Below are 18882 nucleotides of genomic sequence, written 5' to 3'. Positions count from 1 at the left end.
TGTGATCCTTGTGTCGTAAATGATTGATTGATGAATTAAATTGGCGTTGGAAAATGATTTCGGATATTATCGGAAAGCGTATACCTTTGGTATCATTATGTATATCATTGTATATTTAGGGTGCTAGAGACTTTAAATATGAATTTATAATGATGTTAATGAATTCGGAATGAAACGACGTGAGTTAGAATGTTCGTCGTGAATTTTTGATGTTTTGAAGAATTATGGAAAGTAATGGATTTTGGGGAAATTTCGTGTTTGGCTTGGATTGTAGTTAGGATATGATTGTATAAGTTTGAATGAGGAAATGAATACAATTATGTAGATATAGAATTGGAGTTTTGGAAGTTCGAATGAAAGTTGCCAACTTAAGTAATAAAGTTGAACTTTGAACCTAGAGTGGTTTGATTATTGCTTGTGTTGTTTGTTGATGTGTGGGCTGTTGTTATTGATATATTTTGAGCCGAGCTAAGTCTCGGGGATGTTTGATTTATAGGGGAAATGCTGCCGAAATTTCGGTAAGCAAAAATGAAGTTAATGGCATTTTTAGCCTAAGAATCTCAATTGGTAACTTTGGCCATTTGCAGATTTCGGGCGAAACGGGACTGGACTTTTGGGAGAGCATACGACATCTGTGAGGTATGTAAAGTTCCCTACTCCTTCATTTGGCATGTCCTAGTATCCTAGGCGAATATTGGAACTTCCGGGGCATTTCTGCTCCTCGAAACCCGATCCACAGAAAGGTTACTATTCATTCAATTCAATTGAAGCCTAAGGGCTCTATTTTGGCTAGAATGCCACCACTCGTCCGAAACCTATCGAAATGTGGTCGGGTAACCTAGAAACGATTATGTATGACCTTTGGCATATAAATGTTTGTAAAAATATGTTCGCCACCTCACTTTGACTCGAGGTGGGCCCGTTACCCCGAAACGCCCTATTTCTCTCATTGGGCTATCTTTGTGAATAGAGTTGGATATACTACTTCTGATTTTTGGAACTTCCTCCTACGGGGTATGTTTTGAACATTACGATGCGCCAAGTTATGTTTTGAACTATACGTACTATTTTGGAAACGTTTTGTGAAATGAAACCTTATATCGACTAAGTATTCGATTATTTTGTACTATGGAACGATTTGTGAAACTATTATGTTTTGAAGACTATTTTGAAGTATGATTTGCATTTGTTTGCTCACGACTCCGCTCGTGCCTTATTATGACTTCGTTCACCGGTTCCCGGGCCGGTTTTGATTCGTGCGCCTTATGACAAATTCGGTCGTATGCTGTGTTACGGTTCCCGAGGCTTCGCCATAGGGCCGGGTTCCGTTTGGAGTTATGCTGTGATATGGCTCGTGATGCGATACGCTCACCTATGATTATGTTTGTGTTCGGGGATGTACGGAGATTTGAAACCTTCTGGTGTTATGCTGTGTGTGGCGCCAGTGTCGGAGTGGCGACCACGTTCTTGAGCTTTGCATGATTTTCGCCTGCATTATGTATATGTATATGATTTGATACGGATTTTGACACTCCGGTTTGTTCTCTACTTTGTCTTTTGATTTGCTTTCAGTTTGGTTCATATATCTGTACTCCGTGCTTTACATACTCAGTACATATTTCGTACTGACCCCCCTCTCTTTGGGGGGCTGCGTTTCATGCCCGCAGGTACAGAAGCTCGTTTGGGAGATCCTCCGGTTGAGGCTACTCATTCTGCTGTGTTGAAGCGCTCCCCTTGATCTGGAGCCTAACTTTTGGTACATACCCCCTGTTGTGTGTGCATTCTGTACATTTGACTATTTGGGTATGGCGGGGCCCTGTCTCGCCATCTGTCTTTGTTTTGAGTTCGTAGAGGCCTGTAGTCATATATGTGGGGCGAGGGTCCTATGTATGTTTGTTCGATTTTGTTTTTTGGTCTTAAAGCGGTCTGTTTGTTATGATGGCCCTAAATGGCCCTTATGCTTATATTTGCGCCTTTGACCGGCGATGGCCATTCCGCCGCTCAGTTTGTATTTGATATGACACTCTGATTTGTGCGACCGCTTAAGACATATTTTGATATAACCTATGTTTGCTATGATTTTGTAAAATTCTGAAATAAGTTTGGATTTGGTATCGAATATGCGATTTGGTCTGGGTACCCAGGTAGGGTGCCAGTCGCGGCCCACGGGGCTGGGTCGTGACATTTATGTACTTCTTTAGAGACTTGTAGATAGTTGTCATGTATATAGATATTGTATGGCCTTGTCAGCCTATGTCTTGTTGTGCAGATGTTCATGACGGCCTTGTCAGCCATACTAATCAAGGAAGTCTATATGTATAAATCTTAAGTCCCATTGATGTACATAATGATGGTGATGAAGTTCATAATATAATCGGAGATGCAACGACCTTACGTTACTCTGATAGGCTCGAAATGTTCTTTTATCATTCATATATACTTATACACATATGATACTACTATGGTATGATGCCCACAGAGGTTTGATGGCATTATATATGCATATTTATGTACGACAACGTAATAAATGCACCACTGATTAGTTGGTTATTATGATGATGATGCCCACAGAGGAGTGATGGCGTTATTTAAACAATGGCGTCATATAGGAATATATACGGTACTTATGCATATCATGGCCCTCAGAGGCATTTCACATGTTCAAGTTGATCTTCGTATCTCATGTTACTTTCATGTCTCACTTATGTTGTTTTCTGTCTTACATACTAGGTACTTTATTCGTACTGACGTCCCTTTGCATGGGGACACAATGTTTCATGCCAACAGGTTTTGATAGACAGGGTGACGGTTCGTATCAGTAGGTTTCCCCACTCAGTGTTGGCATCGGAGCACTGCACTTGTCCCGGAGTTGCGGTCTTAATTTGGCACAATTTTATGTATATATGGGTATGGCGGGGCCCTATCCCGACATTATGATGTTTATGTACTTCTTTAGAGACTTGTAGATAGTTGTCATGTATATATTGTCACGACCCGACTAGGGGCCGTGACGAGTACCCGATACTTGTACCGAGCACCCCTTGGTTATCCTGCATAAACAGTGCCATATTTTTTTCCACATTAACATTAGCAGTAATCTTTCTAATATCGCGTCACACCGGAGCGCGAACCATTCAGAATACAATACATTAAACTGTACATAACTGACTGTGTCTATCTGTCTACGAGCCTCTAGACATAGTACATTTATACATAGAAAGGGCCGAGTACTGTCGCGCCCGAAAATACATACACAAAATAGTACCAATGATATGAGGCTCCGGAACGACTGGAGCGCTATACAATGCTGCAGATAGAGCCCTGGAAACCCGGTCCGTATACCTGCTGACCTGCGCGGCATGAACGCAGCGTCCACAAGAAGGGACGTCAGTACGAATAATGTACCGAGTATGTAAGGCATGGAAAACAATGCAAGCAGTAACATAGAGTGCGATCAATAATAATATCACGGAATCATAGCGCGTATAACGAGGCAAGAACGTAACCTGTACATAGGGAGGCCCCTTTTCGGGCCGGCTGTCACGTAGACTTGCCTTTCCGTCTTTGAAACGTTTCTTTTCATAGGCATAGGAATCAACATTTTCATATTACTAATTCGCGTGTACAGAAATAAAACAGTACGTTTCAGTAACGGTATCTTTTGCTCACGTTTACGGACGCCGAATACAATCGGCTCTCCCAACCCCCTCCCCAACGATGACCCAACATAGTACATCACATATGTATCACACATTATATATATATATATATATATATATATACAGACGCCGCGTACGACTCATCCCATATCCCGCGTCCGGGCATCCCGCGTCCAGGATGGAATCCAGCTGATCAGGTGGTGATATCACAGTGGTCCTTCCCTTTTCCCCATATACACATACATATACATTTACTCATCTTTTATGCATATACCTGTCTCATATACAATTACTTTATCTTATATATATACATATCCATACACGTATACCCGTTTTATATACATATATCATATAGGCACACAAGAGAGCCAAGGAAAATCATATATCCATCGGAGTGACATAAAGTCGGTGATCTCCGATTACTTTACGGAATGCTAGTGATAGCTTTGTCTCACCTTGAAGGAACAAGTATTTTAAGGTGAGACTATCAACGGAGAATAATGTTACAGTAACCAAAAATGAAATCGTAGGCATTTTAGATGACAGTCATAGGTTTTGGGAGTCTTAGAAAATAAAGTTATAACTAGGAAATATAAATACGATTTAGAAATTAGTTTATGAATTTCATATAACATTAGATCCTTAGCTTAGAGATTTCGGTCGTAGGATCATTCCGGTCGTACTTATCATAGCTACCTTCTCTTATCTGACATTGCCGTTATCATTATCGCCATAGAAACACTCTCGTTGGAGTAGCCACAGTACTTATCACTTGGTGACGGAATCGGGATCAGAGGCCCCCTTTGGATTCACTTCAAGTACGTCAACCAAGGCTATAGAAAGATTCGAGAGTAACGGGCCCACCTCGGGCCGGATGAGGTAGCGTATACAATTTACCCATATTACGTGTCATAACGTTACTTGTATGAGTCTTAGGGTAATCGGGTCCCACTTAGGCAAGTTATAGGGGTCTAGAAGGTCTTTTCATCATTTTGCACACTTTCTACTTCAATTCAATTGAACGAAAAGTTGAAAACTTTAGGTGCGGATTCCGGGGATTAGGGTTGTCCCCGAGGCTCGTACCCGACTTCTTTTAGTTAAGACATGCCATAGAAACAAGGGTGAATCCTTACATACCTCTTTCCGCTCCTTTAGCTACTCCAAATTCACGTCACAATCTCGTCGAAATCTGCGAATTGGTCATTTTTACCAAAACTTTCATTAGTACACTTTGAGTTAGAATCTTAAGGAAACACTTGGCTACCGAAATTTTGGCAGCATTTCCTCTGTAATTATACCATCCTCGACATTCAACATATTCAAATTCGCATCAATCACAATCCGGGAATTCAAACCCGGCCAAACTATCGATATGAATTTAATGAATACACTAGCAACTTCCATATTCAAACAATTCACTACTTCTTTTTTCAAAAACCGTCCAACTTCAATAAAATCAATAACGAGCTCATGTATACGTTCCAACGACATCACACTAATCATATAGTCTTTCATGCATACAAAGAAACATTACATTCCATTCGTTTAACTTCTAAAGCAAGTCTCCACCATTTCAACTTTGCTAAGGTTCATAGATAATCATTAACACAAAGAATCCGCAACATAACGACAATCAAAGCACTACATAAAATTGACTCGTTCTCCTCCATATTATACCACAACCACACGGCCACACCACTACACACAACACACGGCCACATGCATGCATACTACAATCTCTCCTAAAATTCATTCAACTTCCATTTTCCACATTTCATTCACAACCATAACAACCAACACTAGGCAAGATAATTAAAACACACTTTCTACACACATATATATACATATACATACACGGCCATGCTTCATATTCCTCTCCTTCATGATTTTCATCAATTTTAACATACTACTACACATATAAACCATGCATAACTCATAAAACAAGATCAATACTCACCTTTCTTCTTCAACTTCTCACTTGCCTATCTTTTGGCAACTTGTAGGATTATGAGTTGTTCTTGCTCCAACAACAACTCCACCTTGTTAAGCACCTTTAGCTTGGTAGGAAATGATTTTTGGAAGAATTTTATCAATTTTCCTTGGGAAATTTTTCTATGGCCGAAACCCCCATGGTTTTTCTCCTTCTCTCTTTGCTCTTCTTTTTCTTGAAATTTCTAGAGGTTATGAGATAATTATGGACCTTCTCCTCTATTTAATTCAAAAAAAATAATTCCCACATGGGCTTGGACCCCTATCAATGGCCGTTTGGGCCTTTAATTTTTTGTCCACAAAGACTTTCAAGCCCACTTATATTTTTGGCTAATTCTTGCAATTTTAAAAACAATTTTTCCGACTTCCAAATTTGCCCTTCGTCTTTCTCCATATTTCCACGAGTCATGTCATGAATTCCCCTTTATGCTCTTAACCAATCTCATTGTCTTTATTTCTAAATCTTTCATAAACAACTCATGTATCCAACAACATAAAATATTGCTTTGCTTGTCGTATTCCCGCGATTATCTTGAATTATCCAATTTCACAAAACGCGGGATATAACATCCTCCCCCCCTTTATAACATTCGTCCTCGAATGTTGAACTGGCCTCATAGCGTAGCGCATCATTTCGGGGAGGTCTCCGTCGTAGATACCTCATGTCACTTAGCATGTCCATCTTAGAGGCTTAGGTTGCCCTCAGCGATCTTTACAGTTGTGCTCCTTTCTCCGTGGAGTCTGCTGCGTCTATCCCTTCACTAGACATGTTCCTGTATATCGCCATATTAGGAATTCCTTGCCTTAGACAGTGTGGACTCAATATTGGTCCCACCCTGCGACACCTGTACTTTTCTCCTTCATTCCCAAGGCTTTCTGTTGTCATGGCTTTTCTTTTTCTGTTAGTTTAATCCGTCTCAGCCTATATGGCTCGTATGGGGTTTCTAACCACTTTTCACACCCCAACTTACTCTGGGCTGCCTAATTTTACACTCGTCTCTTGTTTCCGCATTTATGAAATTTTTAGCATATTTCCCAGGGGGTCACCCATCATGGAATTACTCCCACCTGAGCACGCTTAACCTTGGAACTTTAATGCATTCCGATGTCTCGGCGTCAATATTTTTACTTCCGCTTCCCCGTACTACTTATGTCACATAATATGGAACGAGTTGGGGTCTCGGCAGTTTTCGAAACGTCCGCGTAACACGTCTTTTCCTTTATTCACGGTTCTGACCTTCGCAATTTCCCGTATTCGCCTTTTTACCTATGCGTATGACCATTTTTCGTCCAAATTCTCAGTGTGTTCAGTAATACAGAGGACAGTATAGGGGAAAAATAAAATCCGAATTAATTAACACACGTTTATCGCAGAAAATACTGAAAAATACCTGTGGCCGCGTCTGCGGAAGGTTCAGGGTCCTGTCGTCCTGTCAGTGCATATAGGCGGTGTGGAGGACCGGCTGAACTAGGTGCTCCTCCTCTACCTCGGCCGTGGCCCGCTGGCGCCTGAGAAGTCTGTCCACGAGGGCGCACGGTCGACGTCGAACCGATCGCTGATCCGGCTGGCTGAGTTTGGCCTCCTCCATCCTTTATGTCACGACCCAGCCCCGTGGGCCGCGACTGGTGCCCTTCTGGGACACCCCAAACGAACTCACACCCAGATCATCGTAATCAGACTCGCCCAAACTCACGTACGTTATTCGAACTCAACATCGTAATCAGACATCTACCGAACACTTATCCTAAGCAGTCGCCCGTACAGATCAGACAAAACACAAATCAGAAAGGAGGCGGAATATACATCGCCAAATTTCACACACACACATCAGAAGGGTGGCGGAATGCACATCGCCCCCAAGTACATACACATACATACAAACTCAGAGGCCGACTTGGCCATAGCAGCGTACGGGCCGCTTAAGAACGCAAAACAGACTCACATGCAAACACACCGGACCCACGACCCACAAATCTGACTACAGGCCTCTAAACAAAACAGAACATATGAACATATGACGGGACAGGGCCCCGCCGTACCCACACATCCACAAATGTACCGAACACACACATACAACAGAAGATATGTACCAAAAGTAGGCTCTGAATCAAGGGGAGCTCTCCAACACAGCAGAATGAGTAGCCTAAACTGGAGGACCACCCAAACGAGCTTCTGTACCTGCGGGCATGAAACACAGCCCCCGAAGAAACGGGGGTCAGTACGGGAGAAGTACTGAGTATGTAAAGCAGAAGGTACAGAAATCACAACACAGCTGGAGTCAGAAAGAACAAACACACCAACATCGTAAACAAAGCAAACCTGCGCGGGAGGCGAACGTACAAATGCAAATCAGATCATGTATAGGGTTTAGCAACGTGGTCACCCCCCGACGCTGGTGCCACAACACATCATAACTCCAGAAGTTTTCAAATCTCCGTACAGTCTCCAAACACATCATATCACACACACATCATATCATCAGAACATATCAAATGCCATATCACATCATAACTCCATAAGCGGTAACCGGCCCTATGGCGAGGCCTCGGAAACCGTAACACATCATAACTCCCGAATATATTTTAGCGCGCACGATCACAAAGTCGGCCCGGGTACCGACGAATGAAGTCATAGCAGACAGCACGAACAGAGTAGTGCAGAAACCATATGCATATCAAAAATAATTTGTCGGACTCAACATATAGTTTACGTATAGGTATATACTGACGCCAGAAGGCTCGGAGCAGGAATCAGATTGATCAAAGTTTATGTGTAAAAGTTACGAAGTTCCAAACTGCCAAATTCTCAAGAAAAAGCGTTCATAAGTCATTTTCCGAAAATCTCACATCATTCAGAGGGGAAAACGTACATTGATGGCATAGGAAGTTTCAAACACATCCTTGGGTCATAAACAGACGGTCGCAGATTATAACGGACACAAACGGACCAAACAAACCGGATAAGGGGAGCCTCGGGGCTCGCGGGCCCACCTCGGGTCAAATTGAGGCGGCGGACACAAATCACAGACTTTCGGCTCCATAGAGCCATCTACGGAAGTTTCGAGGAGTTTCGGACACAACAGCACAAGTTATGGAGGTACGAACATTCTTTTAACCAAATGCGACAAAAAGGGTTCAATCGCGCTGAATGAATAGTGCTCGAACTTGAACTTCGATTTCCAAGAGCAGGGTTATTCCCGAGGGGCCGATCTTAACCTAGTATGTCTAGGACATGCCAAAAGAATGATAGGTAGGCTTTACATACCTGGTTGGCGCCTTACGCTCCTCAAATCGCAATTCCCGTTTCGTCCAGAAACTGCAAATGGTCACTTTTACCAGTTACTATTCATGAGAATTAACATTTTAGTCTTTGGGCTATATTTGGCTACCGAAATTTCGGCAGCACTTCCCCTATAAATCTAACACCCCCGAGACTTGGCTCGGCTCAAAATACAGTAACAACAACAGCCCAAACATCATTAAACCGTACAAACCACAATCATACTACATTAACTTCAAAATTTCACTTTAATGCATAAGTTGACAAATTCTTGATTCAACTTCAAAATTCCAAATCTATTTCCACATTAGTCCATTCATTCACTCATCCCCAATTATTCAAACACACTACATACAAGTTCCAAACCACATACAAACATCCCCAAAGTTCACTACTTTCCAATTTTCATTCAAAACACCAAAAGTTACGACGAATGTTCTAACTTGCGTCGTTTCGTTCCAAATTCGTTATCATCAACCATAAATCTTATTTAAGGTCTTTAGTGTCATAAATATACTATGATATACACAAATATACCAAATGTATACGCTTTCCGATAACGTCCGAAATTATTTGCTAGCACCAACTCAATTCTTTAATCGATCCTTTACGACATAAAGATCACAACAACACATTATTCAAACTAAACAAGATAAAATTCTTATGGCTTGCACCACATGGAACTCACGGCCAAACACACCCTTTTTACACACACACACCATGCACAAACACAACCTCATCCCACAATCTTCACACTAATCCAATCACTAACACATATATATCCATTTCATAACATTAAAACATAAAAATCTTACCTTTTTCTTGAATTTCCGACTTGTCGCAAACGTCGCTCTTTCTCCAAACTACTTGTATCACGTCGGAGAGCGTCTTGAGTACTCCACAACTATGTAAAACTTGAGATTTTTGGATCAACAATCAAGCTTGGAAATTTTTCTTTCTTTTTCTCTCTAGTGGCCGAAACCCCTCTTTCTTTATGTTCTTGATTTTTTTGATCTATTTTCTTGATAATTACCAAGTGTGCTTGATATATATCCACTCATAGGTCATGTGCATAGCACATGACCTTAATGAAATGGGCTTGGGCTTGCCCCCCCTTGGCCGGCCTCTTCAAGGACTTGGGCTTCAATTCCTTGTTGTCCAAACTTGGCCCAATTCGTGAAATGTCCCGTTTGGTAATTCCCGGAACTAATTTCTAAAATTCCAAATTTACCCTCGGCCTTCCCCGAGGTCTTGACATCAATGATTCCATAATCAACATGAGCATAGCAACTTGAATCAAATTATTTCCTCAACACACACAAGTCTTATTTATTTCTTGATTTCCCGTTATACGAAAATACGGGACATAACACTTTAGCGGGCAATCACGTACAAAATGGTCAGTCCGACCACAGGCAAAACAACCACTGGTATCTAAGTAGCACTGCCCAGAGTGTGGCTTGCCACACCGAGCACATCGTGGTGGGGGAATCCCCGTCCTACCGGAATCAATTCTGTACTGGGAATCCGAAGCTCTAGCACCCTGACCTGGTCCTGAATAAGTAGGGCGATCAAATCCCCTATCCACAAATCGAGGTGGGGCACTGGCCGCTGATTGGCCTGAATACCTGGATTGTTCTTGTGCCTGCCCCCCTCTATACTCGCTTCTAGCCCTGGAAAATCTGCCTTTTTTTCTGGAGCCCCTATCTGGAAAACTCTCCTCTCTCCGTGGCTGATATTGTTCTTCCAGATTTTGGGCGTGGGCCTGGATGCGGGTAATAGTCATCCTGTCCTGGAGTGAGGCCGTCAAGCACTCCTTAACCAAATGTGGCCCTAGCCCACTTACAAACCGGTGCACATGGTCTCCCCTATCAGCTATCAGGGCGGGGGCATACCTGGCGAGCGAGTTGAAACGAAGGTTGTATTCCCGAACGCTCATATTTCCCTGTCTCAAGTTCAAGCACATATCGGCGCGAGCCCGTCGAACCTCTGGCGGTAGAAAATGTCGCAGGAACGCCTTAGTGAACTCCTGCCAAACCGGAGGGGGTGAATTTGCTCCCCTCGATGATATCCAGCTACTGTACCACAGAACTGCCACATCCCGCAGCCTGTATGAAGCCAACTCTACGGACTCCGTATCTGAAGCATGTACAATCCTCAGAGTCCTCAGCATCTCATCTATAAAGTTCTGCGGGTCCTCCTCTGGCTTTGATCCATAAAACTCTGGCGGCTTCAGGGTAATAAAGTCACGGGCCCTTGCGCTTACCGCCCTATCTCCCAGGTCTACATCTTGTCGCTGAGCCTGTGCGGCGACTAACTGGGTCAATAACTGGATGGCCTCTGCCATCTGCTGGCCCGGAGCTGCTGGCGGTGGAACTGGAGGTGCGGGGACTGGAGCTGGAACTCTTCCCTGCTCTGCCGGTGCAGGGGGAACAGGATTAATCTGAGGGGGAGCTTCATTGTGAGATTCTTCTTCGTCTAGCTCCCGGTCAACTCTGCGGGCCGCCACCCCCTTGGCTTTCTCGGCCGTCGTAGCCTTTCTCTTCGGCGGCATTACTGAAACCATAACATTGGTTTTAGAAAAGGAACATGGAAGCCTGGTAACATAGCTCTATCGCACGATTTCAGAATACAAAGAAGGTCACATTTCCTAAATGCCCTGTAACCTCCTGTCTATAAGTATGGCGCGCTACACACCCATAGACAAGACCCTACTGGACACGGCTCGTAGACAAACCCTAGGACCGAACTGCTCTGATACCACTTCTGTCACGACCCGACTAAGGGCCGTGACGAGTACCCGATACTTGTACCGAGCACCCCTGGGTTATCCTGCATAAACAGTGCCATATTTTTTTCCACATTAACATTAGTAGTAATCTTTCTAATATCGCGTCACACCGGAGCGCGAACCATTCAGAATACAATACATTAAACTGTACATAACTGACTGTGTCTATCTGTCTACGAGCCTCTAGACATAGTACATTTATACATAGAAAGGGCCGAGTACTGTCGCGCCCGAAAATACATACACAAAATAGTACCAATGATATGAGGCTCCGGAACGACTGGAGCGCTATACAATGCTGCAGATAGAGCCCTGGAAACCCGGTCCGTATACCTGTTGACCTGCGCGGCATGAACGCAGCGTCCACAAGAAGGGACGTCAGTACGAATAATGTACCGAGTATGTAAGGCATGGAAAACAATGCAAGCAGTAACATAGAGTGCGATCAATAATAATATCACGGAATCATAGCGCGTATAACGAGGCAAGAACGTAACCTGTACATAGGGAGGCCCCTTTTCGGGCCGGCTGTCACGTAGACTTGCCTTTCCGTCTTTGAAACGTTTCTTTTCATAGGCATAGGAATCAACATTTTCATATTACTAATTCGCGTGTACAGAAATAAAACAGTACGTTTCAGTAACGGTATCTTTTGCTCACGTTTACGGACGCCGAATACAATCGGCTCTCCCAACCCCCTCCCCAACGATGACCCAACATAGTACATCACATATGTATCACACATTATATATATATATATATATATATATATATACAGACGCCGCGTACGACTCATCCCATATCCCGCGTCCGGGCATCCCGCGTCCAGGATGGAATCCAGCTGATCAGGTGGTGATATCACAGTGGTCCTTCCCTTTTCCCCATATACACATACATATACATTTACTCATCTTTTATGCATATACCTGTCTCATATACAATTACTTTATCTTATATATATACATATCCATACACGTATACCCGTTTTATATACATATATCATATAGGCACACAAGAGAGCCAAGGAAAATCATATATCCATCGGAGTGACATAAAGTCGGTGATCTCCGATTACTTTACGGAATGCTAGTGATAGCTTTGTCTCACCTTGAAGGAACAAGTATTTTAAGGTGAGACTATCAACGGAGAATAATGTTACAGTAACCAAAAATGAAATCGTAGGCATTTTAGATGACAGTCATAGGTTTTGGGAGTCTTAGAAAATAAAGTTATAACTAGGAAATATAAATACGATTTAGAAATTAGTTTATGAATTTCATATAACATTAGATCCTTAGCTTAGAGATTTCGGTCGTAGGATCATTCCGGTCGTACTTATCATAGCTACCTTCTCTTATCTGACATTGCCGTTATCATTATCGCCATAGAAACACTCTCGTTGGAGTAGCCACAGTACTTATCACTTGGTAACGGAATCGGGATCAGAGGCCCCCTTTGGATTCACTTCAAGTACGTCAACCAAGGCTATAGAAAGATTCGAGAGTAACGGGCCCACCTCGGGCCGGATGAGGTAGCGTATACAATTTACCCATATTACGTGTCATAACGTTACTTGTATGAGTCTTAGGGTAATCGGGTCCCACTTAGGCAAGTTATAGGGGTCTAGAAGGTCTTTTCATCATTTTGCACACTTTCTACTTCAATTCAATTGAACGAAAAGTTGAAAACTTTAGGTGCGGATTCCGGGGATTAGGGTTGTCCCCGAGGCTCGTACCCGACTTCTTTTAGTTATGACATGCCATAGAAACAAGGGTGAAGCCTTACATACCTCTTTCCGCTCCTTTAGCTACTCCAAATTCACGTCACAATCTCGTCGAAATCTGCGAATTGGTCATTTTTACCAAAACTTTCATTAGTACACTTTGAGTTAGAATCTTAAGGAGACACTTGGCTACCGAAATTTTGGCAGCATTTCCTCTGTAATTATACCATCCTCGACATTCAACATATTCAAATTCGCATCAATCACAATCCGGGAATTCAAACCCGGCCAAACTATCGATATGAATTCAACGACTACACTAGCAACTTCCATATTCAAACAATTCACTACTTCTTTTTTCAAAAACCGTCCAACTTCAATAAAATCAATAACGAGCTCATGTATACGTTCCAACGACATCACACTAATCATATAGTCTTTCATGCATACAAAGAAACATTACATTCCATTCGTTTAACTTCTAAAGCAAGTCTCCACCATTTCAACTTTGCTAAGGTTCATAGATAATCATTAACACAAAGAATCCGCAACATAATGACAATCAAAGCACTACATAAAATTGACTCATTCTCCTCCATATTATACCACAACCACACGGCCACACCACTACACACAACACACGGCCACATGCATGCATACTACAATCTCTCCTAAAATTCATTCAACTTCCATTTTCCACATTTCATTCACAACCATAACAACCAACACTAGGCAAGATAATTAAAACACACTTTCTACACACATATATATACATATACATACACGGCCATGCTTTATATTCCTCTCCTTCATGATTTTCATCAATTTTAACATACTACTACACATATAAACCATGCATAACTCATAAAACAAGATCAATACTCACCTTTCTTCTTCAACTTCTCACTTGCCTATCTTTTGGCAACTTGTAGGATTATGAGTTGTTCTTGCTCCAACAACAACTCCACCTTGTTAAGCACCTTTAGCTTGGTAGGAAATGATTTTTGGAAGAATTTTATCAATTTTCCTTGGGAAATATTTCTATGGCCGAAACCCCCATGGTTTTTCTCCTTCTCTCTTTGCTCTTCTTTTTCTTGAAATTTCTAGAGGTTATGAGATAATTATGGACCTTCTCCTCTATTTAATTCAAAAAAAATAATTCCCACATGGGCTTGGACCCCTATCAATGGCCGTTTGGGCCTTTAATTTTTTGTCCACAAAGACTTTCAAGCCCACTTATATTTTAGGCTAATTCTTGCAATTTTAAAAACAATTTTTCCGACTTCCAAATTTGCCCTTCGTCTTTCTCCATATTTCCACGAGTCATGTCATGAATTCCCCTTTATGCTCTTAACCAATCTCATTGTCTTTATTTCTAAATCTTTCATAAACAACTCATGTATCCAACAACATAAAATATTGCTTTGCTTGTCGTATTCCCGCGATTATCTTGAATTATCCAATTTCACAAAACGCGGGATATAACATCCTCCCCCTCTTTATAACATTCGTCCTCGAATGTTGAACTGGCCTCATAGCGTAGCGCATCATTTCGGGGAGGTCTCCGTCGTAGATACCTCATGTCACTTAGCATGTCCATCTTAGAGGCTTAGGTTGCCCTCAGCGATCTTTACAGTTGTGCTCCTTTCTCCGTGGAGTCTGCTGCGTCTATCCCTTCACTAGACATGTTCCTGTATATAGCCATATTAGGAATTCCTTGCCTTAGACAGTGTGGACTCAATATTGGTCCCACCCTGCGACACCTGTACTTTTCTCCTTCATTCCCAAGGCTTTCTGTTGTCATGGCTTTTCTTTTTCTGTTAGTTTAATCCGTCTCAGCCTATATGGCTCGTATGGGGTTTCTAACCACTTTTCACACCCCAACTTACTCTGGGCTGCCTAATTTTACACTCGTCTCTTGTTTTCGCATTTATGAAATTTTTAGCATATTTCCCAGGGGGTCACCCATCATGGAATTACTCCCACCTGAGCACGCTTAACCTTGGAACTTTAATGCATTCCGATGTCTCGGCGTCAATATTTTTACTTCCGCTTCCCCGTACTACTTATGTCACATAATATGGAACGAGTTGGGGTCTCGGCAGTTTTCGAAACGTCCGCGTAACACGTCTTTTCCTTTATTCACGGTTCTGACCTTCGCAATTTCCCGTATTCGCCTTTTTACCTATGCGTATGACCATTTTTCGTCCAAATTCTCAGTGTGTTCAGTAATACAGAGGACAGTATAGGGGAAAAATAAAATCCGAATTAATTAACACACGTTTATCGTAGAAAATACTGAAAAATACCTGTGGCCGCGTCTGCGGAAGGTTCAGGGTCCTGTCGTCCTGTCAGTGCATATAGGCGGTGTGGAGGACCGGCTGAACTAGGTGCTCCTCCTCTACCTCGGCCGTGGCCCGCTGGCGCCTGAGAAGTCTGTCCACGAGGGCGCACGGTCGACGTCGAACCGATCGCTGATCCAGCTGGCTGAGTTTGGCCTCCTCCATCCTTTAGCGGGCAATCACGTACAAAATGGTCAGTCCGACCACAGGCAAAACAACCACCGGTATCTAAGTAGCACTGCCCAGAGTGTGGCTTGCCACACCGAGCACATCGTGGTGGGGGAATCCCCGTCCTGCCGGAATCAATTCTGTACTGGGAATCCGAAGCTCTAGCACCCTGACCTGGTCCTGAATAAGTAGGGCGATCAAATCCCCTATCCACAAATCGAGGTGGGGCACTGGCCGCTGATTGGCCTGAATACCTGGATTGTTCTTGTGCCTGCCCCCCTCTATACTCGCTTCTAGCCCTGGAAAATCTGCCTTTTTTTCTGGAGCCCCTATCTGGAAAACTCTCCTCTCTCCGTGGCTGATATTGTTCTTCCAGATTTTGGGCGTGGGCCTGGATGCGGGTAATAGTCATCCTGTCCTGGAGTGAGGCCGTCAAGCACTCCTTAACCAAATGTGGCCCTAGCCCACTTACAAACCGGTGCACATGGTCTCCCCTATCAGCTATCAGGGCGGGGGCATACCTGGCGAGCGAGTTGAAACGAAGGTTGTATTCCCGAACGCTTATATTTCCCTGTCTCAAGTTCAAGCACATATCGGCGCGAGCCCGTCGAACCTCTGGCGGTAGAAAATGTCGCAGGAACGCCTTAGTGAACTCCTGCCAAACCGGAGGGGGTGAATTTGCTCCCCTCGATGATATCCAGCTACTGTACCACAGAACTGCCACATCCCGCAGCCTGTATGAAGCCAACTCTACGGACTCCATATCTGAAGCATGTACAATCCTCAGAGTCCTCAGCATCTCATCTATAAAGTTCTGCGGGTCCTCCTCTGGCTTTGATCCATAAAACTCTGGCGGCTTCAGGGTAATAAAGTCACGGGCCCTTGCGCTTACCGCCCTATCTCCCAGGTCTACATCTTGTCGATGAGCCTGTGCGGCGACTAACTGGGTCAATAACTGGATGGCCTCTGCCATCTGCTGGCCCGGAGCTGCTGGCGGTGGAACTGGAGGTGCGGGGACTGGAGCTGGAACTCTTCCCTGCTCTGCCGGTGCAGGGGGAACAGGATTAATCTGAGGGGGAGCTTCATTGTGAGATTCTTCTTCGTCTAGCTCCCGTTCAACTCTGCGGGCCGCCACCCCCTTGGCTTTCTCGGCCGTCGTAGCCTTTCTCTTCGGCGGCATTACTGAAACCATAACATTGGTTTTAGAAAAGGAACATGGAAGCCTGGTAACATAGCTCTATCGCACGATTTCAGAATACAAAGAAGGTCACATTTCCTAAATGCCCTGTAACCTCCTGTCTATAAGTATGGCGCGCTACACACCCATAGACAAGACTCTACTGGACACGACTCGTAGACAAACCCTAGGACCGAACTGCTCTGATACCACTTCTGTCACGACCCGACTAAGGGCCGTGACGAGTACCCGATACTTGTACCGAGCACCCCTTGGTTATCCTGCATAAACAGTGCCATATTTTTTTCCACATTAACATTAGCAGTAATCTTTCTAATATCGCGTCACACCGGAGCGCGAACCATTCAGAATACAATACATTAAACTGTACATAACTGACTGTGTCTATCTGTCTACGAGCCTCTAGACATAGTACATTTATACATAGAAAGGGCCGAGTACTGTCGCGCCCGAAAATACATACACAAAATAGTACCAATGATATGAGGCTCCGGAACGACTGGAGCGCTATACAATGCTGCAGATAGAGCCCTGGAAACCCGGTCCGTATACCTGCTGACCTGCGCGGCATGAACGCAGCGTCCACAAGAAGGGACGTCAGTACGAATAATGTACCGAGTATGTAAGGCATGGAAAACAATGCAAGCAGTAACATAGAGTGCGATCAATAATAATATCACGGAATCATAGCGCGTATAACGAGGCAAGAACGTAACCTGTACATAGGGAGGCCCCTTTTCGGGCCGGCTGTCACGTAGACTTGCCTTTCCGTCTTTGAAACGTTTCTTTTCATAGGCATAGGAATCAACATTTTCATATTACTAATTCGCGTGTACAGAAATAAAACAGTACGTTTCAGTAACGGTATCTTTTGCTCACGTTTACGGACGCCGAATACAATCGGCTCTCCCAACCCCCTCCCCAACGATGACCCAACATAGTACATCACATATGTATCACACATTATATATATATATATATATATATATATATATATATATATATATATATATACAGACGCCGCGTACGACTCATCCCATATCCCGCGTCCGGGCATCCCGCGTCCAGGATGGAATCCAGCTGATCAGGTGGTGATATCACAGTGGTCCTTCCCTTTTCCCCATATACACATACATATACATTTACTCATCTTTTATGCATATACCTATCTCATATACAATTACTTTATCTTATATATATACATATCCATACACGTATACCCGTTTTATATACATATATCATATAGGCACACAAGAGAGCCAAGGAAAATCATATATCCATCGGAGTGACATAAAGTCGGTGATCTCCGATTACTTTACGGAATGCTAGTGATAGCTTTGTCTCACCTTGAAGGAACAAGTATTTTAAGGTGAGACTATCAACGGAGAATAATGTTACAGTAACCAAAAATGAAATCGTAGGCATTTTAGATGACAGTCATAGGTTTTGGGAGTCTTAGAAAATAAAGTTATAACTAGGAAATATAAATACGATTTAGAAATTAGTTTATGAATTTCATATAACATTAGATCCTTAGCTTAGAGATTTCGGTCGTAGGATCATTCCGGTCGTACTTATCATAGCTACCTTCTCTTATCTGACATTGCCGTTATCATTATCGCCATAGAAACACTCTCGTTGGAGTAGCCACAGTACTTATCACTTGGTGACGGAATCGGGATCAGAGGCCCCCTTTGGATTCACTTCAAGTACGTCAACCAAGGCTATAGAA

Source organism: Lycium barbarum, unplaced genomic scaffold, assembly GCF_019175385.1.
Source record: "Lycium barbarum isolate Lr01 unplaced genomic scaffold, ASM1917538v2 unchr_scaffold_04, whole genome shotgun sequence".
NCBI lineage: Eukaryota > Viridiplantae > Streptophyta > Magnoliopsida > Solanales > Solanaceae > Lycium > Lycium barbarum.
The sequence above is the reverse complement of the archived record's forward strand: the minus strand, read 5'-3'. Positions refer to the sequence as shown.